The 16,879-nt window shown below is 43.8% G+C and overlaps 1 long non-coding RNA gene across 4 annotated transcripts in view; it reads left to right on the top strand.

Moving 5' to 3' along the window:
• LOC307181255 overlaps positions 1-16,879 on the top strand; it is a 145,907-nt gene that overhangs the window by 74,685 nt on the left and 54,343 nt on the right. Inside the window, exon 3 of one of the 4 annotated variants that reach the window (XR_013826234.1) lies at positions 3,232-3,277. The exons of the other annotated variants lie outside the window; for them this stretch is intronic. This is a non-coding gene — a long non-coding RNA (uncharacterized lncRNA). Of the gene's footprint in view, positions 1-3,231; positions 3,278-16,879 lie in introns of those variants that run through there. 4 annotated transcript variants of the gene reach the window in all.

The following is a 16,879-nucleotide window of genomic DNA, read 5'->3' as shown; positions in this document are numbered from 1 at the left end:
TAGCCAAGTTTACATTCCATGTATTAGTGATATCTTATGATGTTTCTTTTTCTGTGTGACTTATTTCAGTTAGAATCATCGTACCTGAATCCACTCATTATGCTGCTACGGGCTTGATGACATAGATTTCATTGCTGAGTGATACTGCATTGTACGTAAGTACCACAAGTTCTTTATCCATTTTTCACTTTCTGCGATGTTGAACTTGTACTGTAAACGAGGTTCTTGTAAACAGAGGCGTTCCAAACTTTGGGGTGGCTGTGTCTTTTTGATTTTAATTTCCCTAAGCTATAGGACCATAAGTGGAAGTGCCCTAGGCTCTGTTGCTTTGTTTTTTAGATGTTTCAGGAAACACCATACACTTCTCCCGAGTGGTTGTTGGCAATTTACATCCCGCCCATCAGCATAACAAGGCTCCCAGTTCTCCATGGCCTGTCCTGCCTTTCTGGATTTTACCCTTTTTTCAGATGGCCCTTTTGACCGGGGGGAAGTGAGACTTCATTGTAGTGCAGATTTCCTTTGCAAGCTTGCTTGGTTGGCCAAAAAGGGCGTATGCGTTTTTTCCTGAATATATTCAGGAAAAAACGCATACGCCCTTTTTGGCCAAGTGCATCATTGTGGACGTTCTGCCTCTTTTCCTATGCTTTCAATGCAATTCCAGTCTACCTCCTGAAATCGGTTTCCTGCAATTCTGCCCCGCTTTCAAGTCCTCTTGGCAGCCTTACTTCAGTCTATTTTTGGACGATAGCTGTCATTTATAACTCTGCAGGTTTGTGAATTACAGTGCCCCTGAGCTCCTTTCTTCAACTTGCTTTCTTGTGACCTGGCCGCAACACCGCAGGATGGCTTCAGGCCCTAATATGGTTCCGGCACGGCACGCTGAGCCTTTGGTTATTTCCTCTTCCTGGTGGGAAATGAGAGTTAAATTTGCCCGTCCAGACACCTCCAGCTAGCCTCTCATTGGTTCTCGCTATTCCTGTTCATCTTCCGCAGAAATTGCAAACTGGGCCAAACAGGAGGTTAAAGGCGCTGACTCTCCAAGTGGGGAGAGTGTTAGTAAAGTGTCTGGAATGTTGCACCCGAGTACCAGGGGAGGAAAACTGAGACATATTTGAACACGTCTCCCGTTCACATGGTTGATCATACTTGGGTTCCACATGCATGTTTTAGCTGAAGGAAGAATACCTTAAACCTGGAGAGTTAAGACCCGTGTAATGGGTACCATGCAATATGACTTCAAAGGGTCTTCATTTGCTCACCTAACCTCTCCAATCCTATCACTGCTGCGTTTATGCCCCTGTACACATGCTTGATTCACTTTCGGACACATAGCAATCCATAGGTTTTAAGATACTTTCTAGTCAGGTACATTCTTAGGCGTTTAATATGCGGTTTTGAGTCCATTTCGTTGAGCAAGGAGTAGCTCTTGTGTATTCCATATTTGGCTTAAGGACCTTTATCTGTGCTCATTTCAATCTCTGGTTTTATACAGCACCCCAACTCACCTTTCCCCTTAAGCAAGCATAAGTTGGTTTTCTAAATTTGAGACCCTGTTCTGTTTTGGAATGCAGTTCGTGTGTAGCCAAGTTTACATTCCGTGTATTAGTGATATCTTATGATGTTTCTTTTTCTGTGTGACTTATTTCTGTTAGAATCATCGTACCTGAATCCACTCATTATGCTGCTATGGGCCTGATGACATAGATTTCATTGCTGAGTGATACTGCATTGTACGTAAGTACCACAAGTTCTTTATCCATTTTTCACTTTCTGTGATATTGAACTTGTACGGTAAACGCGGTTCTTGTAAACGGAGGCGTCCCAAACTTTGGGGTGGCTGTGTCTTTTTGATTTTAATTTCCCTAAGCTATAGGACCATAAGTGGAAGTGCCCTAGGCTCTGTTGCTTTGTTTTTTAGATGTTTCAGGAAACACCATACACTTCTCCTGAGTGTCTGTTGGCAATTTACATCCCGCCCATCAGCATAACAAGGCTCCCAGTTCTCCATGGCCTGTCCTGCCTTTCTGGATTTTACACTTTTTTCAGATGGCCCTTTTGACCGGGGAGAAGTGAGACTTCATTGTAGTGCAGATTTCCTTTGCAAGTTTGCTTGGTTGGCCAAAAAGGGCGTATGCGTTTTTTCCTGAATATATTCAGGAAAAAACGCATACGCCCTTTTTGGCCAAGTGCATCATTGTGGACGTTCTGCCTCTTTTCCTATGCTTTCAATGCAATTCCAGTCTACCTCCTGAAATCGGTTTCCTGCAATTCTGCCCCGCTTTCAAGTCCTCTTGGCAGCCTTACTTCAGTATATTTTTGGACGATAGCTGTCATTTATAACTCTGCAGGTTTGTGAATTACAGTGCCCCTGAGCTCCTTTCTTCAACTCGCTTTCTTGTGACCTGGCCGCAGCACCGCAGGATGTCTTCAGACCCTAATCTGGTTCTGGCACGGCACGCTGAGCGTTTGGTTATTTCCTCTTCCTGGTGGGAAATGAGAGTTAAATTTGCCCGTCCAGACACCTCCAGCTAGCCTCTCATTGGTTCTCGCTATTCCTGTTCATCTTCCGCAGAAATTGCAAACTGGGCCAAACAGGAGGTTAAAGGGACTGACTCTCCAAGTGGGGAGAGTGTTAGAAAAGCGTCTGGAATGTTGCACCCGAGTACCAGGGTACGAAAACTGAGACATATTTGCACACGTCTCCCGTTCACATGGTTGATCATACTTGGGTTCCACATGCATGTTTTAGCTGAAGGAAGAATACCTTAAACCTGGAGAGTTGAGACCCGTGTAATGGGTACCATGCAATATGACTTCAAAGGGTCTTCATTTGCTCACCGAACCTCTCCAATCCTATCACTGCTGCGTTTATGCCCCTGTACACATGCTTGATTCTCTTTTGGAGACATAGCAATCCATAGGTTTTACGATACTTACTAGTCAGGTACATTCTTAGGCGTTTAATATGCGGTGTTGAGTCCATTTCGTTGAGCAAGGAGTAGCTCTTGTCTATTCCATATTTGACTTAAGGAACTTTATCTGTGCTCATTTCAATCTCTGGTTTTATTCAGCACCCCAACTCACCTTTCCCCTTAAGCAAGCATAAGTTGGTTTTCTAAATTTGAGACCCTGTTGTGTTCTGTAATTCAGTTCCTGTGTAGCCAAGTTTACATTCCATGTATTACTGATATCTTATAATGTTTCTTTTTCTGTGTGACTTATTTCAGTTAGAATCATCATAACTGAATCCACTCATTGTGATGCTAAGGGCCTGATGACACAGATTTCATTGCTGAGTGATATTGCTTTGTAAGTAAATACCACAACTTCTTTATCCATTTTTCACTTTCTGCGATGTTGAACTTGTACTGTAAACGAGGTTCTTGTAAACAGAGCCGTTCCAAACTTTGGGGTGGCTGTGTCTTTTTGATTTTAATTTCCCTAAGCTATAGGACCATAAGTGGAAGTGCCCTAGGTTCTGTTGCTTTGTTTTTTAGATGTTTCAGGAAACACCATACACTTCTCCCGAGTGTCTGTTGGCAATTTACATCCCGCCCATCAGCATAACAAGGCTCCCAGTTCTCAATGGCCTGTTGCCTTTCTGGATTTTACACTTTTTTCAGATGGCCCTTTTGACCGGGGGGAAGTGAGACTTCATTGTAGTGCAGATTTCCTTTGCAAGCTTGCTTGGTTGGCCAAAAAGGGCGTATGCGTTTTTTCCTGAATATATTCAGGAAAAAACGCATACGCCCTTTTTGGCCAAGTGCATCATTGTGGACGTTCTGCCTCTTTTCCTATGCTTTCAATGCAATTCCAGTCTACCTCCTGAAATCGGTTTCCTGCAATTCTGCCCCGCTTTCAAGTCCTCTTGGCAGCCTTACTTCAGTCTATTTTTGGACGATAGCTGTCATTTATAACTCTGCAGGTTTGTGAATTACAGTGCCCCTGAGCTCCTTTCTTCAACTCGCTTTCTTGTGACCTGGCCGCAACACCGCAGGATGGCTTCAGGCCCTAATCTGGTTCCGGCATGGCACGCTGAGCCTTTGGTTAATTCCTCTTCCTGGTGGGAAATTAGAGTTAAATTTGCCAATCCAGACACCTCCCGCTTGTCTCTCATTGGTTCTCCCTATTCCTGTACATCTTCCGCAGAAATTGCAAACTGGGCCAAACAGGAGGTTAAAGGCACTGACTCTCCAAGTGGGGAGAGTGTTAGTAAAGCGTCTGGAATGTTGCACCGAAGTACCAGGGTATGAAAACTGAGACATATTTGAACATGTCTCCCGATCACACGGTTGATCATACTCTGGGTTCCACATGCATGTTTTAGCTGAAGAAAGAATACCTTAAACCTGGAGAGTTGAGACCCGTGGAATGGGTACCATGCAGTATGACTTCAAAGGGTCTTCATTTGCTCACCGAATCTCTCCAATCCTATCACTGCTGCGTTTATGACCCTTGTACACACGCTTGATTCTCTTTTGGAGACATAGCAATCCATAGGTTTTAAGATACTTACTAGTCAGGTACATTCTTAGGCGTTTAATATGGGGTGTGGAGTCCATTTCGTTGAGCAACGAGTAGCTCTTGTCTATTCCATATTTGGCTTAAGGAACTTTATCTTTGCTCATTTCAGTCTCTGGTTTTATGCAGCACCCCAACTCACCTTTCCACTTAAGCAAGCATAAGTTGGTTTTCTAAATTTGAGACCCTGTTCTGTTTTGTAATTCAGTTCCTCTGTAGCCAAGTTTAAATTCCATGTATTAGTGATATTTTTTGATGTTTCTTTTTCTGTTAGACTTATTTCAGTTAGAATCACCATACCCGAATCCACTCACTATGCTGCTACGGGCCTGGTGACATAGATTTCATTGCTGAGTGATATTGCTTTGTACATGAGTACCACAAATTCTTTATCCATTTTTCACTTTCTGTGATATTGAACTTGTACGGTAAACGAGGTTCTTGTAAACAGAGGCGTCCCAAACTTTGGGGTGGCTGTGTCTTTTTGATTTTAATTTCCCTAAGCTATAGGACCATAAGTGGAAGTGCACTAGGCTCTGTTGCTTTGTTTTTTAGATGTTTCAGGAAACACCATACACTTCTCCGGAGTGGCTGTTGGCAATTTACATCCCACCCATCAGCATAACAAGGCTCCCAGTTCCCCATGGCCTGTTGCCTTTCTGGATTTTACACTTTTTTCAGATGGCCCTTTTGACCGGGGGGAAGTGAGACTTCATTGTAGTGCAGATTTCCTTTGCAAGCTTGCTTGGTTGGCCAAAAAGGGCGTATGCGATTTTTCCTGAATATATTCAGGAAAAAACGCATACGCACTTTTTGGCCAGGTGCATCATTGTGGACGTTCTGCCTCTTTTCCTATGCTTTCAATGCAATTCCAGTCTACCTCCTGAAATCGGTTTCCTGCAATTCTGCCCCACTTTCAAGTCCTCTTGGCAGCCTTACTTCAGTCTATTTTTGGACGATAGCTGTCATTTATAACTCTGCTGGTTTGTCAATTGCAGTGCCCCTGAGCTCCTTTCTTCAACTCGCTTTCTTGTGAGCTGGCCGCAACACCGCAGGATGGCTTCAGACCCTAATCTGGTTCCGGCCCGGCATGCTGAGCCTTTGGTTAATTCCTCTTCCTGGTGGGAAATGAGAGTTAAATTTGCCCGTCCAGACACCTCCAGCTAGCCTCTCATTGGTTCTCGCTATTCCTGTTCATCTTCCGCAGAAATTGCAAACTGGGCCAAACAGGAGGTTAAAGGGACTGACTCTCCAAGTCGGGAGACTGCTAGTAAAGCGTCTGGAATGTTGCACCCGAGTACCAGGGGAGGAAAACTGAGACATATTTGAACACGTCTCCCGTTCACATGGTTGATCATACTCTGGGTTCCACATGCATGTTTTAGCTGAAGGAAGAATACCTTAAACCTGGAGAGTTGAGACCCGTGTAATGGGTACCATGCAATATGACTTCAAAGGGTCTTCATTTGCTCACAGAACCTCTCCAATCCTATCACTGCTGTGTTTATGCCCCTGTACACATGCTTTATTCTCTTTTGGAGGCATAGCAATCCATAGGTTTTAAGATACTTACTAGTCAGGTACATTCTTAGGCATTTAATATGGGGTTTTGAGTCCATTTCGTTGAGCAAGGAGTAGCTCTTGTCTATTCCATATTTGGCTTAAGGAACTTTATCTGTGCTCATTTCAATCTCTGGTTTTATGCAGCACCCCAACTCACCTTTCCCCTTAAGCAAGCATAAGTTGGTTTTCTAAATTTGAGACCCTATTCTGTTCTGTAATTCAGTTCCTGTATAGCCAAGTTTACATTCCGTGTATTAGTGATATCTTATGATGTTTCTTTTTCTGTGTGACTTATTTCAGTTAGAATCATCGTACCTGAATCCACTCATTATGCTGCTACGGGCTTGATGACATAGATTTCATTGCTGAGTGATACTGCATTGTACGTAAGTACCACAAGTTCTTTATCCATTTTTCACTTTCTGCGATGTTGAACTTGTACTGTAAACGAGGTTCTTGTAAACAGAGGCGTTCCAAACTTTGGGGTGGCTGTGTCTTTTTGATTTTAATTTCCCTAAGCTATAGGACCATAAGTGGAAGTGCCCTAGGTTCTGTTGCTTTGTTTTTTAGATGTTTCAGGAAACACCATACACTTCTCCCGAGTGGTTGTTGGCAATTTACATCCCGCCCATCAGCATAACAAGGCTCCCAGTTCTCCATGGCCTGTCCTGCCTTTCTGGATTTTACCCTTTTTTCAGATGGCCCTTTTGACCGGGGGGAAGTGAGACTTCATTGTAGTGCAGATTTCCTTTGCAAGCTTGCTTGGTTGGCCAAAAAGGGCGTATGCGTTTTTTCCTGAATATATTCAGGAAAAAACGCATACGCCCTTTTTGGCCAAGTGCATCATTGTGGACGTTCTGCCTCTTTTCCTATGCTTTCAATGCAATTCCAGTCTACCTCCTGAAATCGGTTTCCTGCAATTCTGCCCCGCTTTCAAGTCCTCTTGGCAGCCTTACTTCAGTCTATTTTTGGACGATAGCTGTCATTTATAACTCTGCAGGTTTGTGAATTACAGTGCCCCTGAGCTCCTTTCTTCAACTTGCTTTCTTGTGACCTGGCCGCAACACCGCAGGATGGCTTCAGGCCCTAATCTGGTTCCGGCACGGCACGCTGAGCCTTTGGTTATTTCCTCTTCCTGGTGGGAAATGAGAGTTAAATTTGCCCGTCCAGACACCTCCAGCTAGCCTCTCATTGGTTCTCGCTATTCCTGTTCATCTTCCGCAGAAATTGCAAACTGGGCCAAACAGGAGGTTAAAGGCGCTGACTCTCCAAGTGGGGAGAGTGTTAGTAAAGTGTCTGGAATGTTGCACCCGAGTACCAGGGGAGGAAAACTGAGACATATTTGAACACGTCTCCCGTTCACATGGTTGATCATACTTGGGTTCCACATGCATGTTTTAGCTGAAGGAAGAATACCTTAAACCTGGAGAGTTAAGACCCGTGTAATGGGTACCATGCAATATGACTTCAAAGGGTCTTCATTTGCTCACCTAACCTCTCCAATCCTATCACTGCTGCGTTTATGCCCCTGTACACATGCTTGATTCTCTTTCGGACACATAGCAATCCATAGGTTTTAAGATACTTTCTAGTCAGGTACATTCTTAGGCGTTTAATATGCGGTTTTGAGTCCATTTCGTTGAGCAAGGAGTAGCTCTTGTGTATTCCATATTTGGCTTAAGGACCTTTATCTGTGCTCATTTCAATCTCTGGTTTTATACAGCACCCCAACTCACCTTTCCCCTTAAGCAAGCATAAGTTGGTTTTCTAAATTTGAGACCCTGTTCTGTTTTGGAATGCAGTTCGTGTGTAGCCAAGTTTACATTCCGTGTATTAGTGATATCTTATGATGTTTCTTTTTCTGTGTGACTTATTTCTGTTAGAATCATCGTACCTGAATCCACTCATTATGCTGCTATGGGCCTGATGACATAGATTTCATTGCTGAGTGATACTGCATTGTACGTAAGTACCACAAGTTCTTTATCCATTTTTCACTTTCTGTGATATTGAACTTGTACGGTAAACGCGGTTCTTGTAAACGGAGGCGTCCCAAACTTTGGGGTGGCTGTGTCTTTTTGATTTTAATTTCCCTAAGCTATAGGACCATAAGTGGAAGTGCCCTAGGCTCTGTTGCTTTGTTTTTTAGATGTTTCAGGAAACACCATACACTTCTCCTGAGTGTCTGTTGGCAATTTACATCCCGCCCATCAGCATAACAAGGCTCCCAGTTCTCCATGGCCTGTCCTGCCTTTCTGGATTTTACACTTTTTTCAGATGGACCTTTTGACCGGGGAGAAGTGAGACTTCATTGTAGTGCAGATTTCCTTTGCAAGTTTGCTTGGTTGGCCAAAAAGGGCGTATGCGTTTTTTCCTGAATATATTCAGGAAAAAACGCATACGCCCTTTTTGGCCAAGTGCATCATTGTGGACGTTCTGCCTCTTTTCCTATGCTTTCAATGCAATTCCAGTCTACCTCCTGAAATCGGTTTCCTGCAATTCTGCCCCGCTTTCAAGTCCTCTTGGCAGCCTTACTTCAGTATATTTTTGGACGATAGCTGTCATTTATAACTCTGCAGGTTTGTGAATTACAGTGCCCCTGAGCTCCTTTCTTCACCTCGCTTTCTTGTGACCTGGCCGCAGCACCGCAGGATGTCTTCAGACCCTAATCTGGTTCTGGCACGGCACGCTGAGCGTTTGGTTATTTCCTCTTCCTGGTGGGAAATGAGAGTTAAATTTGCCCATCCAGACACCTCCAGCTAGTTTCTCATTGGTTCTCGCTATTCCTGTTCATCTTCCGCAGAAATTGCAAACTGGGCCAAACAGGAGGTTAAAGGGACTGACTCTCCAAGTGGGGAGAGTGTTAGTAAAGCGTCTGGAATGTTGCACCCGAGTACCAGGGTACGAAAACTGAGACATATTTGAACACGTCTCCCGTTCACATGGTTGATCATACTTGGGTTCCACATGCATGTTTTAGCTGAAGGAAGAATACCTTAAACCTGGAGAGTTGAGACCCGTGTAATGGGTACCATGCAATATGACTTCAAAGGGTCTTCATTTGCTCACCGAACCTCTCCAATCCTATCACTGCTGCGTTTATGCCCCTGTACACATGCTTGATTCTCTTTTGGAGACATAGCAATCCATAGGTTTTACGATACTTACTAGTCAGGTACATTCTTAGGCGTTTAATATGCGGTGTTGAGTCCATTTCGTTGAGCAAGGAGTAGCTCTTGTCTATTCCATATTTGACTTAAGGAACTTTATCTGTGCTCATTTCAATCTCTGGTTTTATTCAGCACCCCAACTCACCTTTCCCCTTAAGCAAGCATAAGTTGGTTTTCTAAATTTGAGACCCTGTTGTGTTCTGTAATTCAGTTCCTGTGTAGCCAAGTTTACATTCCGTGTATTACTGATATCTTATGATGTTTCTTTTTCTGTGTGACTTATTTCAGTTAGAATCATCATAACTGAATCCACTCATTGTGATGCTAAGGGCCTGATGACACAGATTTCATTGCTGAGTGATATTGCTTTGTAAGTAAATACCACAACTTCTTTATCCATTTTTCACTTTCTGTGATGTTGAACTTGTACTGTAAACGAGGTTCTTGTAAACAGAGCCGTTCCAAACTTTGGGGTGGCTGTGTCTTTTTGATTTTAATTTCCCTAAACTATAGGACCATAAGTGGAAGTGCCCTAGGTTCTGTTGCTTTGTTTTTTAGATGTTTCAGGAAACACCATACACTTCTCCCGAGGGGTTGTTGGCAATTTACATCCCGCCCATCAGCATAACAAGGCTCCCAGTTCTCCATGGCCTGTCCTGCCTTTCTGGATTTTACACTTTTTTCAGATGGCCCTTTTGACCGGGGGGAAGTGAGACTTCATTGTAGTGCAGATTTCCTTTGCAAGCTTGCTTGGTTGGCCAAAAAGGGCGTATGCGTTTTTTCCTGAATATATTCAGGAAAAAACGCATACGCCCTTTTTGGCCAAGTGCATCATTGTGGACGTTCTGCCTCTTTTCCTATGCTTTCAATGCAATTCCAGTCTACCTCCTGAAATCGGTTTCCTGCAATTCTGCCCCGCTTTCAAGTCCTCTTGGCAGCCTTACTTCAGTCTATTTTTGGACGATAGCTGTCATTTATAACTCTGCAGGTTTGTGAATTACAGTGCCCCTGAGCTCCTTTCTTCAACTCGCTTTCTTGTGACCTGGCCGCAACACCGCAGGATGGCTTCAGGCCCTAATCTGGTTCCGGCCCGGCACGCTGAGCCTTTGGTTAATTCCTCTTCCTGGTGGGAAATGAGAGTTAAATTTGCCCGTCCAGACACCTCCAGCTAGCCTCTCATTGGTTCTCGCTATTCCTGTTCATCTTCCGCAGAAATTGCAAACTGGGCCAAACAGGAGGTTAAAGGGACTGACTCTCCAAGTGGGGAGAGTGTTAGTAAAGCGTCTGGAATATTGCACCCGAGTACCAGGGGAGGAAAACTGAGACATATTTGAACACGTCTCCCGATCACATGGTTGATCATACTCTAGGTTCCACATGCATGTTTTAGCTGAAGGAAGAATACCTTAAACCTGGGTAGTTGAAACCCGTGGAATGGGTACCATGCAATATGACTTCAAAGGGTCTTCATTTGCTCACCGAACCTCTCCAATCCTATCACTGCTGCGTTTATGCCCCTGTACACATGCTTGATTCTCTTTCGGAGACATAGCAATCCATAGGTTTTAAGATACTTACAAGTCAGGTACATTCTTAGGCGTTTAATATGCGGTGTTGAGTCCATTTCGTTGAGCAAGGAGTAGCTCTTGTCTATTCCATATTTGGCTTAAGGAACTTTATCTGTGCTCATTTCAATCTCTGGTTTTATGCAGCACCCCAACTCACCTTTCCCCTTAAGCAAGCATAAGTTGGTTTTCTAAATTTGAGACCCTGTTCTGTTCTGTAATTCAGTTCCTGTGTAGCCAAGTTTACATTCCGTGTATTACTGATATCTTATGATGTTTCTTTTTCTGTGTGACTTACTTCAGTTAGAATCATCATACCTGAATCCACTCATTGTGCTGCTAAGGGCCTGATGACACAGATTTCATTGCTGAGTGATATTGCTTTGTAAGTAAATACCACAACTTCTTTATCCATTTTTCACTTTCTGCGATGTTGAACTTGTACTGTAAACGAGGTTCTTGTAAACAGAGCCGTTCCAAACTTTGGGGTGGCTGTGTCTTTTAGATTTTAATTTCCCTAAGCTATAGGACCATAAGTGGAAGTGCCCTAGGTTCTGTTGCTTTGTTTTTTAGATGTTTCAGGAAACACCATACACTTCTCCCTAGTGGTTGTTGGCAATTTACATCCCGCCCATCAGCATAACAAGGCTCCCAGTTCTCCATGGCCTGTCCTGCCTTTCTGGATTTTACACTTTTTTCAGATGGCCCTTTTGACCGGGGGGAAGTGAGACTTCATTGTAGTGCAGATTTCCTTTGCAAGCTTGCTTGGTTGGCCAAAAAGGGCGTATGCGTTTTTTCCTGAATATATTCAGGAAAAAACGCATACGCCCTTTTTGGCCAAGTGCATCATTGTGGACGTTCTGCCTCTTTTCCTATGCTTTCAATGCAATTCCAGTCTACCTCCTGAAATCGGTTTCCTGCAATTCTGCCCCGCTTTCAAGTCCTCTTGGCAGCCTTACTTCAGTCTATTTTTGGACGATAGCTGTCATTTATAACTCTGCAGGTTTGTGAATTACAGTGCCCCTGAGCTCTTTTCTTCAACTCGCTTTCTTTTGAGCTGGCCGCAACACCGCAGGATGGCTTCAGGCCCTAATCTGGTTCTGGCACGGCACGCTGAGCCTTTGGTTATTTCCTCCTCATGGTGGGAAATGAGAGTTAAATTTGCCCGTCCAGACACCTCCAGCTAGCCTCTCATTGGTTCTCACTATTCCTGTTCATCTTCCGCAGAAATTGCAAACTGGGCCAAACAGGAGGTTAAAAACGCTGACTCTCCAAGTGGGGAGAGTGTTAGTAAAGCATCTGGAATGTTGCACCCGAGTACCAGGGGAGGAAAACTGAGACATATTTGAACACGTCTCCCGATCACATGGTTGATCATACTCTGGGTTCCACATGCATGTTTTAGCTGAAGGAAGAATACCTAAAACCTGGGTAGTTGAAACCCGTGGAATGGGTAACATGCAATATGACTTCAAAGGGTCTTCATTTGCTCACCGAACCTCTACAATCCTATCACTGCTGCGTTTATGCCCCTGTACACATGCTTGATTCTCTTTCGGAGACATAGCAATCTATAGGTTTTACGATACTTACTAGTCAGGTACATTCTTAGGCGTTTAATATGCGGTGTTGAGTCCATTTCTTTGAGCAAGGAGTAGCTCTTGTCTATTCCATATTTGGCCTAAGGAACTTTATCTGTGGTCATTTCAATCTCTGGTTTTATGCAGCACCCCAACTCACCTTTCCCCTTAAGCAAGCATAAGTTGGTTTTCTAAATTTGAGACCCTGTTCTGTTCTGTAATTCAGTTCCTGTGTAGCCAAGTTTACATTCCGTGTATTACTGATATCTTATGATGTTTCTTTTTCTGTGTGACTTATTTCAGTTAGAATCATCATACCTGAATCCACTCATTGTGCTGCTAAGGGCCTGATGACACAGATTTCATTGCTGAGTGATATTGCTTTGTAAGTAAATACCACAACTTCTTTATCCATTTTTCACTTTCTGCGATGTTGAACTTGTACTGTAAACGAGGTTCTTGTAAACAGAGCCGTTCCAAACTTTGGGGTGGCTGTGTCTTTTTGATTTTAATTTCCCTAAGCTATAGGACCATAAGTGGAAGTGCCCTAGGTTCTGTTGCTTTGTTTTTTAGATGTTTCAGGAAACACCATACACTTCTCCCGAGTGTTTGTTGGCAATTTACATCCTGCCCATCAGCATAACAAGGCTCCCAGTTCTCCATGGCCTGTCCTGCCTTTCTGGATTTTACACTTTTTTCAGATGGCCCTTTTGACCGGGGGGAAGTGAGACTTCATTGTAGTGCAGATTTCCTTTGCAAGCTTGCTTGGTTGGCCAAAAAGGGCGTATGCGTTTTTTCCTGAATATATTCAGGAAAAAACGCATACGCCCTTTTTGGCCAAGTGCATCATTGTGGACGTTCTGCCTCTTTTCCTATGCTTTCAATGCAATTCCAGTCTACCTCCTGAAATCGGTTTCCTGCAATTCTGCCCCGCTTTCAAGTCCTCTTGGCAGCCTTACTTCAGTCTATTTTTGGACGATAGCTGTCATTTATAACTCTGCAGGTTTGTGAATTACAGTGCCCCTGAGCTCCTTTCTTCAACTCGCTTTCTTGTGACCTGGCCGCAACACCGCAGGATGGCTTCAGGCCCTAATCTGTTTCCGGCACGGCATGCTGAGCCTTTGGTTATTTCCTCTTCCTGGTGGGAAATGAGAGTTAAATTTGCCCATCCAGACACCTCCAGCTAGTCTCTCATTGGTTCTCGCTATTCCTGTTCATCTTCCGCAGAAATTGCAAACTGGGCCAAACAGGAGGTTAAAGGGACTGACTCTCCAAGTCGGGAGAGTGTTAGAAAAGCGTCTGGAATGTTGCACCCGAGTACCAGGGGAGGAAAACTGAGACATATTTGAACACGTCTCCCGTTCACATGGTTGTTCATACTTGGGTTCCACATGCATGTTTTAGCTGAAGGAAGAATACCTTAAACCTGTGTATTTGAAACCCGTGGAATGGGTACCATGCAATATGACTTCAAAGGGTCTTCATTTGCTCACCGAACCTCTCCAATCCTATCACTGCTGCGTTTATGTCCCTGTACACATGCTTGATTCTCTTTCGGAGACATAGCAATCCATAGGTTTTAAGATACTTACTAGTCAGGTACATTCTTAGGCGTTTAATATGCGGTGTTGAGTCCATTTCTTTGAGCACGGAGTAGCTCTTGTCTATTCCATATTTGGCTTAAGGAACTTTATCTGTGCTCATTTCAATCTCTGGTTTTAAGCAGCACCCCAACTCACCTTTACCCTTAAGCAAGCATAAGTTGGTTTTCTAAATTTGAGACCCTGTTCTGTTCTGTAATTCAGTTCCTGTGTAGCCAAGTTTACATTCCGTGTATTACTGATATCTTATGATGTTTCTTTTTCTGTGTGACTTATTTCAGTTAGAATCATCATACCTGAATCCACTCATTGTGCTCCTAAGGGCCTGATGACACAGATTTCATTGCTGAGTGATACTGCATTGTATGTAAGTACCACAAGTTCTTTATCCATTTTTCACTTTCTGTGATATTGAACTTGTACGGTAAACGAGGTTCTTGTAAACAGAGGCGTCCCAAACTTTGGGGTGGCTGTGTCTTTTTGATTTTAATTTCCCTAAGCTAGAGGACCATAAGTGGAAGTGCCCTAGACTCTGTTGCTTTGTTTTTTAGATGTTTCAGGAAACACCATACACTTCTCCCGAGTGTCTGTTGGCAATTTACATCCCGCCCATCAGCATAACAAGGCTCCCAGTTCTCCATGGCCTGTTGCCTTTCTGGATTTTACACTTTTTTCAGATGGCCCTTTTGACCGGGGGGAAGTGAGACTTCATTGTAGTGCAGATTTCCTTTGCAAGTTTGCTTGGTTGGCCAAAAAGGGCGTATGCGTTTTTTCCTGAATATATTCAGGAAAAAACGCATACGCCCTTTTTGGCCAAGTGCATCATTGTGGACGTTCTGCCTCTTTTCCTATGCTTTCAATGCAATTCCAGTCTACCTCCTGAAATCGGTTTCCTGCAATTCTGCCCCGCTTTCAAGTCCTCTTGGCAGCCTTACTTCAGTGTATTTTTGGACGATAGCTGTCATTTATAACTCTGCAGGTTTGTGAATTACAGTGCCCCTGAGCTCCTTTCTTCAACTCGCTTTCTTGTGACCTGGCCGCAACACCGCAGGATGTCTTCAGGCCCTAATCTGGTTCCGGCACGGCACGCTGAGCCTTTGGTTAATTCCTCTTCCTGGTGGGAAATGAGAGTTAAATTTGCCCATCCAGACACCTCCAGCTAGTCTCTCATTGGTTCTCGCTATTCCTGTTCATCTTCCACAGAAATTGCAAACTAGGCAAAACAGGAGGTTAAAGGGACTGACTCTCCAAGTGGGGAGAGTGTTAGTAAAGCGTCTGGAATGTTGCACCAGAGTACCAGGGTACGAAAACTGAGACATATTTGAACACATCTCCCGATCACATGGTTGATCATACTCTAGGTTCCACATGCATGTTTTAGCTGAAGGAAGAATACCTTAAACCTGGGTAGTTGAAACCCGTGGAATGGGTACCATGCAATATGACTTCAAAGGGTCTTCATTTGCTCACGAACCTCTCCAATCCTATCACTGCTGCGTTTATGCCCCTGTACACATGCTTGATTCTCTTTCGGAGACATAGCAATCCATAGGTTTTAAGATACTTACTAGTCAGGTACATTCTTAGGCGTTTAATATGCGGTGTTGAGTCCATTTCGTTGAGCAAGGAGTAGCTCTTGTCTATTCCATATTTGGCTTAAGGAACTTTATCTGTGCTCATTTCAATCTCTGGTTTTATGCAGCACCCCAACTCACCTTTCCCCTTAAGCAAGCATAAGTTGGTTTTCTAAATTTGAGACCCTGTTCTGTTCTGTAATTCAGTTCCTTTGTAGCCAAGTTTACATTCCGTGTATTACTGATATCTTATGATGTTTCTTTTTCTGTGTGACTTATTTCAGTTAGAATCATCATACCTGAATCCACTCATTGTGCTGCTAAGGGCCTGATGACATAGATTTCATTGCTGAGTGATATTGCTTTGTAAGTAAATACCACAACTTCTTTATCCATTTTTCACTTTCTGCGATGTTGAACTTGTACTGTAAACGAAGTTCTTGTAAACAGAGGCATCCCAAACTTTGGGGTGGCTGTGTCTTTTTGATTTTAATTTCCCTAAGCTATAGGACCATAAGTGGCAGTGCCCTAGGCTCTGTTGCTTTGTTTTTTAGATGTTTCAGGAAACACCATACACTTCTCCGGAGTGGTTGTTGGCAATTTACATCCCGCCCATCAGCATAACAAGGCTCCCAGTTCTCCATGGCCTGTCCTGCCTTTCTGGATTTTACCCTTTTTTCAGATGGCCCTTTTGACCGGGGGGAAGTGAGACTTCATTGTAGTGCAGATTTCCTTTGCAAGCTTGCTTGGTTGGCCAAAAAGGGCGTATGCGTTTTTTCCTGAATATATTCAGGAAAAAACGCATACGCCCTTTTTGGCCAAGTGCATCATTGTGGACGTTCTGCCTCTTTTCCTATGCTTTCAATGCAATTCCAGTCTACCTCCTGAAATCGGTTTCCTGCAATTCTGCCCCGCTTTCAAGTCCTCTTGGCAGCCTTACTTCAGTCTATTTTTGGACGATAGCTGTCATTTATAACTCTGCAGGTTTGTGAATTACAATGCCCCTGAGCTCCTTTCTTCAACTCGCTTTCTTGTGAGCTGGCCGCAACACCGCAGGATGGCTTCAGGCCCTAATCTGTTTCCGGCCCGGCACGCTGAGCCTTTGGTTAATTCCTCTTCCTGGTGGGAAATGAGAGTTAAATTTGCCCATCCAGACACCTCCAGCTAGTCTCTCATTGGTTCTCGCTATTCCTGTTCATCTTCCACAGAAATTGCAAACTGGGCCAAACAGGAGGTTAAAGGGACTGACTCTCCAAGTCGGGAGAGTGTTAGTAAAGCATCTGGAATGTTGCACCCGAGTACCAG

The sequence above is a fragment of the Stenella coeruleoalba genome (assembly GCF_951394435.1).
Source record: "Stenella coeruleoalba genome assembly, contig: scaffold_288, whole genome shotgun sequence".
Taxonomy (NCBI): Eukaryota; Metazoa; Chordata; class Mammalia; order Artiodactyla; family Delphinidae; genus Stenella; species Stenella coeruleoalba.
Note: the sequence above shows the minus strand (reverse complement) of the source record. Positions and strands in the feature narration are given on the sequence as shown.